This window comes from Mugil cephalus, chromosome 10 (assembly GCF_022458985.1).
Source record: "Mugil cephalus isolate CIBA_MC_2020 chromosome 10, CIBA_Mcephalus_1.1, whole genome shotgun sequence".
In the NCBI taxonomy this organism is placed as follows: domain Eukaryota; kingdom Metazoa; phylum Chordata; class Actinopteri; order Mugiliformes; family Mugilidae; genus Mugil; species Mugil cephalus.
The window spans coordinates 5,087,345-5,099,345 of NC_061779.1; the positions used below are offsets into that span (position 1 = coordinate 5,087,345).

At 42.3% G+C, this 12,001-nt stretch overlaps 1 protein-coding gene across 1 annotated transcript in view; it reads left to right on the forward strand.

The window, feature by feature from the left end:
* Positions 1-2,418: 2,418 nt before the first annotated feature.
* The window catches only part of slc45a3 (solute carrier family 45 member 3), a 35,278-nt gene continuing 25,695 nt past the window's right edge, over positions 2,419-12,001 (forward strand). Inside the window, exon 1 of the mRNA XM_047597209.1 lies at positions 2,419-2,521. The gene's annotated coding sequence lies outside the window, so the exon portion shown is untranslated. The remainder of the gene's footprint in view (positions 2,522-12,001) is intronic.

The window sequence follows — 12,001 nt, forward strand, 5'->3', positions numbered from 1 at the left end:
GAATATGCGTTGCTGAGTGTTTGGCATTCTCTGGATTGGTCTCACTGGCCTCGAGTGTTGGGTTTCTTTGAGCGGAGAGTGCAGTTTCAATATGAGAGTCCACCACCGCTTCTTCTTTCAGTGCTACACATGCGTTAAATGAAAAGAGGCCTTGTGGTGTAATGTAACTACATTCACAAACAGGATGTGAAAAGCGTTTACCCCGTGTACAAATGCAAGTACCTTATTTTCTATCAGAACATTGTGTACAAAACTAGTAACACGATAAGCTGAAGACGTACTTTTAAAAACAACAAAAACAGAGACGTACTCTTTGGCCCTGAAACATGACAAGATAACAGTTATCTACAGTATGTGATAGTTGTTACCTATTGTTAGTTTTATTATTAGTTAGAATTTTTCATTAACATCTTGAATTTACATTGTTCTGTAAAGTACCGTAGGTATGTAGTTCTCCTGAAAAATTAAGTCACCACTAAATTAGATGGCTTCTTCGTGCAGTCCCAGACTGACTGGATGATAGTGAGATCAGGATGTGCGTCATATATCTGTTTTAGGACTCCTCGTTCTTCTTGTCGCTGAGTATTGTGATAATTTTTGTGCAACCGAATCAATTTTGGGGGGCAATCAGATGCCTGAATACAAGCTCTAAACATGCAGTATATGCATTTTGAACTTTCTCACAAACAAACAACCGTAAGTGGAAACTTTGCACTCCCTTGTTAAAAAAAAGAGAGCAGTTTTCTTTGCATAGTTTTAGCCTTACCGTGCAAAATTATTCAACGATAATTGATTTTCTCGCCTAATTAACCGGCCTGAGAAGTGCAAGTCTGAAAAATGAACTGCACTCCACCGACTGGGCAACTGTCTGCATTTACCCCATTACATAAAAGACAATTTAAGCATGAAGGAATAAAAAACAAAACAAACAGATTAAAAAAAACAAATGTGATGGAGATCAAATATTAAATAAGTTAATACTATGAGGGGAAAAAAAGACGCATTTACCTATATTTATCCATTCACCTGTTTGTTTACAGCCTTTTTCCATTACCGTCACGGATACCGCTACTAGAACTTCCCTGGTTTCTTTTCTTAATAAAAGCTTGTGTATCACTCATGGGGAATAAAATGGAAATAACCTCACCAACATTGATATTTATGTTGTTTTTTATTAATTGTGAACTTTATCCGTTCGTTTGTGTGGGGTTTTTGATTGATAATTGTCTGTTATGAAAAAAATAAAGTAAAACCAAACAAAGCGCTTGGTTTATTCTGAAGGTCCAGACCGGAAGTACTTGCTGTCTTTGCCATTAGCTTGACGTCGGCTGTGACCAGGGATGCGCGATACTGCTATTTCTCTTTTCGAGCCGATACCAAGTAATACCAAGGCTAATATCTCGATACCAAAATTGATGCTTTGAGATGTCTACTCGGGTATTTGAAAATGATGACTTCTACAATGAACATTTGTGAATGTAATTATGAAAAACGTATTTTATGCCTCTTTATAAGAATTAAAAAAGCTGCCAAATATCAAAGAAATTAAAGACTAAATCTGCGCAAATCAACAAGTCAACTCAAAATCTGGGCTAATTAAATTAAAAATAAATAAACTGTCAAACAAAAATGAGATCAAGGCAGCTGGTCTGACTTTAATATAATTCTTTTTGGACCAGACAGAGTGGTCTTAAGGTTAGAACTTGACAGAATTTGAACTTTGACAACAAAGGTCTCATTCTACATTCCCTACCATTTCACATTTATATGCTTTTGTTAAGAAACCACAGCATGTTTTATTATTTATTACTGCTTTATTGAATTGACGTTGGGGGGAAGGGTGGGATTTAATAAACTTTGGCTTTGGCTCCTTGGTTCAAATGCACTTTCATTCATTCATTCATGTTGTTGACATGATCTACGTGTACATGCCTCTGATGGGAAACTTAGACAAGACTTTAACGAACCACAAGGGTAATTACTTGGTCACAGTGGCTTAGTTGCACATAAAAGTAACATTCTTAAAAACCACAAGAAAGACAAAATAAAATAAGATTAGATTCAAACAGAATAAATATTATTTAGTAAAATAACATAAACAGTCTAATTAAAATAATTATAGAATTAACATTATGAACAAATGGACAATTGCCAAAGCAGTGTCCAAGGAGATCCCGTTGTTTTGTCAGTTGAAAAAGGAACTGTATAGAAGTCTGTCTCGGGTGTGGGGGCATTTCCCTGCACTTTATTTTATTATTGCTATTTTTTTTTTAGAAGTGATTCATAAAAGTATTAATACTTCTTGTGAAAACTGACTTGGTATCGACATTTTGATGTGAAGATCGATTCTAAAAAACACACTCACATCTACATTGGGAGTATCGGTATTTCTGGATCGTTACGCACATCCCTGGTTGTCACAGCCGGCTGGTTGGTTGTCTCTCACAAGTTGGGCAACAGCGGTACGTCGGGAGCGAGCAAGTTGCTGCATGGATTCCCCCGGAGCTCCACATAACTCGAGGTGAAGTTTGCTTCTATTACATTGGTTCTAACCTTTGCTAATTACGCTCCACGGATACTCATTAAGCCATTCCGTTCCGATACAAATCTATTGCGGCACTTTGTAACTTAACTAAATGCGGCTGCGTCGAAACCGCAGACGGTTTTTTTAAAAAAAAACATTTGACCCGAGCGGTCTGCGAGCGTCGCCGGATTTTGTGCCCGATTCACGCCACGCCGGGGACCGTGATTTTTTTCGCCGACCTGGAAACTGGAGGTGCGGGATTTATTTGTTTGAGCCTGCGGCTGAAAAAAAAAAAGAGATATGGGAGAGGGGACCAGCCAGCAGCATGGTGCTTTCTTTCTGGAAGTTTTTTTTTTCTCCCCCCAGCTCTGCGTCGCTTTCCCCTGCAGCCCTCCCGCCTGGCTCCGCCGTGCACACCGGTGTGCTGCCAAGTGCCATGGTGGCAATAAGTTTACGGGCTCAGCGAGCGGTATTTACCCTGCCCGTCCACTCCGAAGCCTGGGTGTTGTTGTTCGCTGTAAACATTGACGAGAACCCCGCTGTTCTGACACATATGGTTGAGGAGGAGGAGGAGGCGTTTGAGGACACCCCGCTCTGAAAGTTGCCCCCAAACTCTTTCAGCTGGCAGCGGCATTTACTTCTGTAGCGGTTTAAAAAATATACCTTTGCTTGTCGCACGTTCCCAGATTGAATTTGGGCTCGTTTTGTACGTGATTTGGTTCACTCGATAGTTGACCACGACTCCCATCTAAAAAATTCAATTTTCTTTTCTTTATATAGCAATATTTCATTATCCTTTTGATGAGAATTAAAGATACAGTGCGCAACTCTTGTCTCCCCCTTCCGGCAGTGGGAGTAATTACATAAACACATGTGTAATTTCTGTGTAAATTTTATGAGCTTTGTGTTTTGGATGCTGCCTGTCTTGGCCGGCTCTCTCTTGAAAAAGCGCTGTTTAACCTCAATGGGACTTTTCTTCGTTAAATAAAAGCTAAATATAAATAAATATATAACAATAAATAATTGGCGCATACAGTACGTTCACCCCAGCTTTGAGGGAGCAACAATGGACAATACATTTACAATGGATTTTCGTCGGGCGAGATGCGCTACAACTCAAAGTTGGCCAAGATGCGTGAACTGTGTCGTAACATGTGTAGTCAGATTTTGTGATTTTTGTACGCAACGACACATAATACCATCAGTCACCATAATGCCGTAATGCACTTAATATTAACCGTTTTGTTATAGAACAGGAGAAGAGTGAAACATGTCGGACGGGCGCACATTTATATGACACTTCCTCATCCCTACACTCCAACAAGAAAGAAGAAATTGCTGTTGCCATGGGAAAAAAACAGTAGAAAATGTCAAAAAAGACTGGAAAAATGTGAGGGACAAATTCGGTAGGACGCCTTTTATTGTGTCCCAGAGCAACAACAAAATAACGCATTCCACCTCAGTAGATATTTTTGCGACGTCACCGGTCACTCTGCTGCCCCCTGTTGTCTGAGCAGTGTGTTGCATTTCACGCTTGCATGGCTAGCACCAACTTTAGATAGATAGGTGGATGGATAGATGCTTTATTAATCCCAAACTGTAAAATTTCGCAGTTGCCGCAGCAAAGTACAGGCGCTCAACACCATACATACTATATATAACAGGAAAAACACAATCTACTGTATACACGTTTTTTACAGAATTATAAGAATAAGTGAGTTATCTGTCACATGCAGATGAGGAGTTGAACAGGCGCACGGCTTGAGGCAGGATATATTTCCTGTAGCGTTCTATGAGACAACCGAGTTGTCTGAGTCTCCGTTGTCTGTCTATCATCTGGTGGAGAGGGTGGTCAGGGTTATCCATGATTGATAACAGTTTGTTTAATGTCCGCCTCTCCACCACCACCACCACCTCAAAAGCGGTGATGAACAAAGCCCTTAAAATTTTAGCTGGTGAGACGAACTCATATGATTGGCTGACTCGTCAAAATAAATTAAAGCTTGCTCCACTTTGATACGTAGTTAATCACGTCCAAGTGGCGACAGTTTGACATTCAATTTCGCCGATGACGTCGAAGATTAATTGTAGCTTGTGTCTCTTTTGCTGCTAGTGTAAATGCAGCTCTCTTGTCCTCCTATGATAAATCCATGTTCGTCTTCTAATTCAATCATTTTTTTCCTGTCATTTATCTTTCCACTGAAGCTTCCTTTTTCCAGTGTTTATAGAACTTAAGTTACATCCGTGACTGTTGTTTTTCCAGCCGTACGTTCCTCACAGTCCATATAGGTTTGCCTTTTCTGTGGTTACAGTTGCTTCTCCCTTCGGTCCTGCCAATCATTGCTGGTCGACGTAAAATAAGTGAATGTCGCCACAGACACCTGATTTGTAGAACTTTACCTGTCGCCAACTATCACGATCAGGACTGTTACTGTACTTGTTTGGCAATGCACAAATTTAGTCCAAAAGTCCTGCTCTATAGCTCTAAGGGCCTGGGTTTAAAAAGAAAAAAAAACTTGTGTTGGGTAGCATCCAGTATTTTTCTAAGATAAAAAAAAAAAAAGCATTGTTGTGTTTGGGTACTTTGATGTGCTCCCAGTAAAAATATTAAAAGAAACATATAATTCCTGAAGTTGTTGACCAGTTTTTGACTTTTTTTGGGAATGCAACCTCAGGAATGTAAACTAAATTTTCTACCAAGTAAACTCTTTTAACAGCTGAAACTTTCCATTCGGCATTTTTTTTTTTTTCTTTTCTGTGCGCACGCTTGTGAATCTGGTTTCTTTCGCTCGTATTAGAAACTTTAAGGCTCGAAAACCACATTAAGTGGGAAGAGGATCAAAAGGTTAAACAGAGTCTAACCCATGACAGAGGGACTTTAATTGTCACCGCGACTGTGACTCTGCCATTGCACAAAGGCCTCTCTCGCTTGTTCATTCACCACTTAAGAATGTTGTTTATTCTACCCTGGAAAATAGACTCCTCTCTATAGCCACGTTGATCCTGGCAGCCCTTCTCCTCCTCGCAGGATTTTTTGCGAACGTATAACGAACCACGTGACGTAATAGCGGATCATTTTTGTGGCGAGGCTCCAGAAGTTTGCCTTGCAATGATCAGTGACGAGCAATCGTTGCAATCGAATTGGCTGATCCTGGAGCAGCTAAGGTCTTAACACGCTTCAGACTGTGTGTCGACCCGGGAGGGCTTCTGCGCTACCGTCTGCGGAGCTCGTCTGCTCCACAGCGATAGAAACGCGCCCTCACCCAGGATAGGATGCTGTGGCAGGACCAGCTGGCTGATCTCGAAACTGCTCCCTGACAGTCTAATATACCCCCAAGCCGAGCGCAGGATAATCACCCACCGTCGAGGACACCAAGCTACTTAGGCAGACTGAAGGCTTTGCCGTTTTAATCAGTCGTGGGCTGTTTATCTGAGGCTTGAAGAGCTTCCTGTGCGTTCCATGTGTGTACCTGGCTTCTCACTGAATAAACCCCGACTCCTGCATATGTTTTGAAGACAGGTAGAGGATTATGTGGTGGGTGTGATTTTTTTTTTTCTTCTTCTTCTCTATTTTCCTTAATGGTGAGTGCCTGAGGAGGTCTTGCCTTGAAGTTTTTTTTCGGGGAGGGTAGGGTGGAGGCTCTTTCTCTTCAGCTTCGCGTCCTCTTCAAAGCATTGTGTTGCTGCTGTCGCCGCGATATCACTTGCAGCCGCGAACAATCGCAGGTATGCAATCTGTACAATGGCCGTGTCTAACATCAGAAAAGTGCTGGGAACACTTAACCGGGGAGAGACCTGCTTAATGGGTTCCTCGCCGGGCCTGTTTGTTAACAGGACTTTCAGGTTTTAAGTTAAGGTTTTAGTCAAGTTGTGGTGCGTTTCATATCTTTAACCGCTTTCTATAGTTGCATTGTCCCCGTTTTTATGCATCGTACGAACGATTTCGCCCTCGTTTTGTTTGTCTGTCTGCAGGGAATTCAGTGAAATCTACGCTGCACTTAAGGCGGATGAATTGCCTTGGGGTTTCGTGTAATTTGAGCTGTTGCCTTTATGCTAGCAGAATCCACGCTGTCTTCCTCTATTTCCTTTGTCTCTGCATGAATTCCTCTGTAGCAGGAGTTTGGTTTTCAAATCTGCACGGCGTCTCTTCTAGTCCTTTTAACATTCACACCAGTTGCACCATGTACATTTGCCGCAGTAGTGTATGTGCCCCCTAAGTGCTAATCACTGTAAAAACAGTGAGCTCATCTGTTGAAACAGGAGGGGGAAGGAGAAGCGGTAATGGCAAAATAAAGTTGATGGGGGGGAAGTGATACATTTTTTTCCATTTTATTTATTTATTTTTTTCCTGCTCGGTGTATTTTTCCTCGGAGAGCGACGGCCACCAATCAAAAGCAGCACAACACCCACCTGCTCCCGGACTGGGAAAATCTTACGAGCGCAGGAATGCACGTTATTAGACCACCGTAACTCACCAACACTTGGGGGACTGAATATTAAGCAACCTGGCCGGTTCCTGGTTCCCTCAATGACGGGAAGCAGAGGAGCTCAAAACCTTTTTTTTTTTTTTTTTTTTTTTCTTCCCAGCACTCCGCAGGCTGCAAGGTCAAAGTCCAAACAGCTTCCCTGTAATAGGGCGCCATTGGCAGCTGGGCCAAAGAGAAAGACCGCTTACAGGCTTCCCTAATGGGCCTTGGCTAAAAGAAAAGATGACAGCCACCCTACTATGTTGGAATGTCACCTCTGTGACATTGTGATCACTCTGTTTTTGGACGTTATGGATGGTTTCCCAGGGTTGTTGCTGAGCATTTTACCAGCCGGGAAAGGTTTTATCAGTCGTTTCCTCCACCTTGCCTTCATACAGCATTTGGTCAGATGTCTTATCTTTTTTTTTTAATTAAGGAACAACAGACTAAAGGCTGGGACACACCAAGCCAATATGAACCGATCGACGTGATGCAGGAGAGGCCCGGCTCTGTACCACGGTTTGCAGCTACCACCCTAGCGTCCCAGCTGTCTGCCAGCTGGCTTTTGGCTGTAGTATTTGCGGCATGTTCTAGTGCAACTTTTTTATTCTAGACACGGGTGACGTCACAGTTGGCCTTCTTTTTGCTGGTAGTTCCTTGATGTCACTTTGGTGTGTCGGTAGATTAACAACTCCGTTAGAGTTTGTGTCAGGATTCCCCCTCGTGACCACTCCTGGGACCGTGCCTTAAATCTTAAATGTATCCAAGACGTTCGTGGCATTTTCAATCCAAGCATCTAGGTTATCTGTGTTCTTTTAATATCTCGTCTGATTAAAGGCACGAATATTCCCTATCTTCTCTTCAGTCTGGCATGAAAACACTCCGTGCCAGAGTGTGTGGGTGCGCTGGCAGCGGTTCAGTTCTCTAACAGCGTCCTTGGCCAACTGCTTTTCTCTTTAATCCTAATTTGCTGCTCTGTATTTTTGTCATTCAAAAACAAATGCACTGTCACACAATGGGGAAAATGTGCCAGCTGTCTAGCAGTTTTATAAAACAGAATCATTTAGGAAATTATGGGAATATATAAGTGGCTTTCATTGGGTATATGTCTGGCTAAAGGAACCGTCCGCCGATCTTCTTTCCCCTGTCATTGTGAAACACGAGATTGAATTATAGAAGGACAGAAGGATATACAAGGACCTTTTATGCACTCAGATAATTCCACTGTAACCAGACTCTGTTCATTGCACGTACTATCATGTCAGAATTAGTATCCAGAACTTAGTAATTTTGGTTTGGAACTTTGTAGACACAATACCAAGCAATTTTGTCTTGCTTTAAGTCTCATGAATTTCTCTTTTTCTTTTTTTTTCAACGTTCTTTTTCATAAAATCCCATCACACGATTTTAGTGCTCACCAGGGGCTCCAGATGTTTGCGTTACTGTGCTCCAGTGTCTCTTCGGTTTTCCTTTTTCCCATCTCTGTACATTCATAAATTGAGCCCCCTTCAGATATGTGTCGTCTCCGTTAAGCTGACAGCGTTTGTCGCACGCTGGTCTCGTTTTATACGCTACAACGGTGTAATCGCACTAGACACTCCCTTTGGTCTCCCATCTCGGTGTTGGTGGATGGGTTGGCGCAAGATTACACCGAATTAATGATTCCCCAAATGTGGATCTACAACTAAGCAAACAGTAACCACCCTTCAGTTCGCACACCTTGAAAGACTTTTAACGTTTTCCTTCGGTGGAAGGAAAAACAACGTATTAATGCTATTTTTAACGGGAAACCAAAATGCCAAGGCCTTTACAGAAACAGCTGCTTCTGTGTGTGTGTTTTCCAGACTACGTGACGAATTGTTAAAGATCGGATTTATAAGTCGCCCATGTCTCGCTGTCATCCTGTCACTGTACAGGTGTGAATTAATGTCCAGGTTTAGACATTTTCACCTTGCACTATGCTATGGTCTCCTTTTGTAACAAACTAGTTTCTCTACCCTCCCATGTCTCTGCATTCGCTTTCTATATAATTATGCCGCCTCTGAAATTCACCTTATGTCTGAAGATACTCAGTTTATAGTTTAGGGTTTATATTATTATTGAGAATTTCTCGGTATTGGCCCGTACTCCAGCACATGTGAAAAGCTCTACAGAGAGGGAGTTTCAGAGAGTGTTGAATAAAGTCTGATAAATCTTATTGCTTATGTCAGCGATTCAGCCTCGGCTCAGAAAACCCCTTTTTTTAACCGTCCATTGTGAGTCCAACGCTGCTTTAGCATTATAGTCTTGGTGCAGTGCTATCCCAGATGTAACCTTAATGTGCATATTAGGTCCTTTCCACTGGTTCTTCAAAGTGCTACTGCAGCCTAGATCCTGTCTTATGAATTCTACCTCCGTGCTTAATACCAAAAGACAAGTTACCCGTTGCTAATATGCTAGTTCCTTTTCTGTGACGGGAAACAACAGATCCAGCAGTCGGGAGTCCATTTAGCTCTTTCACTCTCGCATCCCCCTCAGCCAGACTAATTTAATTTACTGACTTTACTTAGTTCTGCCCACATGGTTCAAGTGTGGAGGAGACTGCGTGGCATTGAAGGCAAAACAGCCCCGGGCTTGGCTCTCATGGAAAGTGATGAACAGACGGTACACGAGCCTATCATTTTTCCGCAATTCCCCATTAACGAGATGCATTACTTTGACAGTTTAGCATGCCTGCTAAAACCACAGCTGAAGTCTAGCTGAGACTAGCACGGGCCCCGGAGCGGGGATAACGCATGGGCTGTCCTTAGACATTTTCCCATGGTGATAAGGACTTGGCTAGATGACTGGAATACATATTCACACTCTCTGTGCCAGTCAGCAAAGCCCCGGAGGTCGTGTAAAATAGCAGATCCAGAAAAAGCAAATCTGTTAAGGCGTTCAGTGTGCCAAATTACATATGACCCTGCCACCTCCCGATCATTTTTTACTAAAAGTGCCAGGAAACACCAGTCCAACGGGACAGTGAAAAGTCTTAAGCCTCTTTGAAGTTTGACTGTGTGAATGGGGGAAAACAGCATATCATAAGACACCACAGTGTTCTCTTTCATGTAGCAAGCTGAAGGGGATGCTATTGAGTTTTTGAGGGGGACCTTTGATATGTGAGATGCTCTGCGCCTTGTGAAGGGATCAAGCTTATGATTTGAGTCAATATGCATGCGTGAGTGCCTTTGATGCCTGTTTTGCCAGACAAATGTTTTGTCAGAATGCTTCAGACCCACGGGATCAGAGGTACATACGTGTGGAGAGGTGCCCGCGCAGAAAAAGCGTGCGCCGCTAATGGAATCGCGGTTTTGCCCAAGGGTTTGTAAACAGCGTCGTGTTTGCGAACTTGTTTGGGCAGTTTGATAACGAGAGTCCCTTCCACCATTTAGAGCGCGTGATTAAAATAAAGGAAGGAAAAGATTTATCTTGATTACGAGTTTCTTTTGTTGGCAGGCGTTTCGTCTTCCCGAGCTGGTGATTGACATTTTTTTTTTTTTTTTTTCCTCCAGAAGGCCCAGGGAAGCCTTGTGCCTTTTAGTCTGGGTTTATGGTTTGGGCACACAAAGATAGCAATGTTGTAAAACCCTTCCCTTTTGTGTAATTGTGTTTTTCTCCTGCTGCTTTTATGTTTTCGAAGGAAAGTCTGCATCATATATGATTACGATTCCACGGCACTTCCCGAATGTGGGCAGGATGTTTATTAAAAATCATTGGACATTGTGTCCACACGAGATTAAGTGAATGTGGAGAGTTTGCAGCTTCTGAGAGGGTGAGAAAGGACTTTGCCCCGCTGTCCTATCTTTACCATCTGGTTTGCGTAGCATTTGACTGAAGCGTTAATCATTATGCCTCGGGGCCGCTACTGCTCTGACAACAGCTGGAAAAGGGAAATTGACCTGTTGATGTCCGTCCGTCTGTCAGTCCTATATGTGCTGCTGTATTGACTGTATCCATGCAGCTGTAAGGTTCACGACCTTGGCGTCATTTGGAGGGAAAAAAAAAGTTCCAGAAAGTTTCTCGAAAAACAGCTGGAAGCCTTCTTAGCGCCATTTCCTCTAAACGTCTCTCAGCCCATAACGTACTTTAAGTAAACCAGCAACTGCTGATTTGCCTTTATTACCGTCTATCAGTAGCAACCGTAGATAGTAGTAACTGTAGATAATAGTAACCGTAGAGGTCAGTTGATGCCGCTTGCATCCGTCTGACTGTGTGGATCCTTCTTTGCTGTGCCACTGAATGCACTAAATGTGTTAGAGCAAGAAAACTGGATGCTTGTTTTTCATACAGTGTGGTGTGGTGACCCTAAATGGTGTTTGGACACTTGAAATACACAATAATCAACTAATTTGATCGCAAAACATCAACTGGACACTGGACTTGGACGCCTAGTAGTGGTTTCATTTTTACTATCAGAGTGGAATTCCAAATGGAAACCAGTGTCTGTGATAGAGGGTACAGCTGGCAGAGTCTCCATGGTTACGGCCAAAAAGTGACAGTTGAACATGGAGATTAGCCGCATTAGTTTGAATCATAGGCTCTAATACCGTCTAAAATGTAAAAATACTTTTAAAAAAAATGGGGAAGAGCTGTTTTGCGATTGACTGCACCAACAGATTTGAAAAGCAGTCGGAGATATGTTTTTCACAGGCTCCCGAAAGCCAAAATGGATCACTGCATTACGATGAAACAACTGGAATCCAGGCACGGAAACCTGGTGTTGTGGTTCACATGTAGTGTCAGGTAATATTCGTTCGGATGTTGATGTTTTGGCGTAGTTACGGCTGACGGTAACTATTTCAGTTCCAACAACAAATAACAATAAAACAATAAACTTTTTTTACTACAGTATTGCATGGCTAACATTGCTTCTTGGGAAAGCTCCTAGCGTTAGCATCTTTCATATTTATCATAACTGAAATGACCTAAAAATAACTTAAACTAACTAAAAACTGAGGCTAATCCACTTTTCCAAATCCACACTAGTTCA